The sequence below is a fragment of the Polistes canadensis genome, unplaced genomic scaffold (genome assembly GCF_001313835.1).
Source record: "Polistes canadensis isolate GaletaPanama2010 unplaced genomic scaffold, ASM131383v1 scaffold_436, whole genome shotgun sequence".
In the NCBI taxonomy this organism is placed as follows: domain Eukaryota; kingdom Metazoa; phylum Arthropoda; class Insecta; order Hymenoptera; family Vespidae; genus Polistes; species Polistes canadensis.
In genome coordinates, this window is record NW_014569983.1 from 56,622 (window position 1) to 58,749 (window position 2,128).

The window sequence follows — 2,128 nt, forward strand, 5'->3', positions numbered from 1 at the left end:
CTTCACTTTCATTGCGCCTTTAGGTTTTAGAGTCCCAATGACTCGCGCACATGTTAGACTCCTTGGTCCGTGTTTCAAGACGGGTCCTGAGAGTACCCCTGATGCAACCCTTTTTTTTTTTCTTTTCGTCAGAAGGAAAAACCTTTAAAAGGCACTCTGGTCCCAGTACCTAGGGAAGTGTCAGATCTTTACCGCCAAAAAAATCCACCCAAAACTAAACTAACATGCATAGGAGGAAACAGGCGCATCACACGGTCTATGCATACCATGCCCAAATGCCCCTCCTCAAAAAGCTTAGCTGGAATTCGCCATACTCTCGACATTCACACATTCATTACACACTTCTCCTACATCAGTTCGCACTCAACAGTAGATATTTCTCTCCGGAGGCGCTTACATCACGCATACCAAGGCGCACTTAACAGTTAGGCTTTATCCCTCCTGTGGACGTAACTTGACCTAGTTTATATACATTATGCATTACGGATTCTTATCCTACAACCCTTTTTTTTTTTTTTGTCTCGTCGGTTGGAAAACCTTGCATAGGCCTTCTAGGCCCGGTACCTAGAGGAGTGTCGGATTTCTACCAGCTAAAAACCACGCGCGTGCATACTCATTCATTCCCATCCGCAGGAGGGGTGGGTGGGTCCGCGTTTCGTTGCGCAATTCACACCCCACTCCTCCAGGGTCGCCTAGCCTTCATCCATTCCTTTTCATTCAAGGCCATCACACACACACTGACAAATACACGATCTATATATCTTACTAACTAAACGCGCGATATATACCCTAGACTAACTCCGTCATAAATAGCATGCAAGCATATATACAGCTTAGGACTAGCTCCTGCTCACTCCCTACATGCGGTCAAGGCGCCTCCCGGGTCGTCTATGGCCCTGCCCGAGGGAAGGGGGGGAGCTTTACATACCATCAATCTTAGTCGCCTCTTACGACAAGCAGGGAATACTGTGGCAGAATTCTACTTTCGAGGAGAGATTTTGGACAGATTTATCGTTCGAGTTTTGCTAAAGGACGATTCAACAATACAAGCAATCGAATTTATTTATCCCTTTTATATCGAATATTTAGCCGATTTTCTGGCGACAACCAATTAAAAATACGATATAATTACGAGAAAATTTGATGCGAATCGATTAAACTGATCGTACTATCAGTCAAAAATTATTTAATTTTCTTATGTTATTCATATGGAGAACATTTTCTCTTAAGCAACAAATAGATATATTTCTTCAAAGCAGAATATCCAACACGACTCTTGTGTCGAACTATGAAGTTATTACTACTCTCTATACGTATATACGCACAAGAGCATGCATTATCTCCCATCGTTCGTTTAAGTTTTTACGAGCATAATGTGTTTCGCAGGCTCTTTCGGTCATATATATATGTAGGATTTTTAATAGGAAAAACAGTTTTATTCTAATCTCTATTACAAAACGCAATAACTCTCTCTTACATCGCTCAACACTCACTGCCCTTTGTCGAWCGTGCATTCATTCGTCGCATCCACACCGTCCTTTATTTCGTCCGTTGTATCCGGTTACTTAAAATCTAACAAATGTCTATCGCCTTATGCTTACAAACCAGCGTCTTTGTCGACAGACCTAAAAGATAAGACGGCGACGCTTACCATCTCCTACATACATATTCTCATTCATACATTCTTTTTTCAAGCAAAATCTTTTTAAATATCGAATATTGATAATTTTTCAAAGTTCACATTGAAAAATGGATACTTTGAAAATATTTCAAAAGACGGTTTATCCAACAGCACCGTCCGTACGTTCTATCGCACGTTACTTAGAGTCGAACTTAGACTCATTCGCTCTAGGGCATTTTGGAACACCCGAAGCATACGTCCCCTTATATATACCGAATATGCCGCCAAGCGATGGACGGTTAAATGCACGGTCTCTAATGGGAGAAAACCTCCCAAGCAGGTCCGAAATCACCGGTCCTCGAAAAACTTAGTTTTTTCAACTGAAATGGTCAAATTTCATATTATCATTTTCAAAAAAATTATCCTAACCAACATTTATACAAAGTTTAGTTTGACGTTAAATAATTTTAAACAATTGTTTAACAATTAAAATTATTATTATTATTA

At 40.3% G+C, this 2,128-nt stretch overlaps 1 long non-coding RNA gene across 1 annotated transcript in view; it reads right to left on the bottom strand.

Moving 5' to 3' along the window:
- The window catches only part of LOC106792461, a 16,024-nt gene that overhangs the window by 1,249 nt on the left and 12,647 nt on the right, over positions 1 to 2,128 (bottom strand). The gene's annotated exons all lie outside the window — the stretch shown is intronic.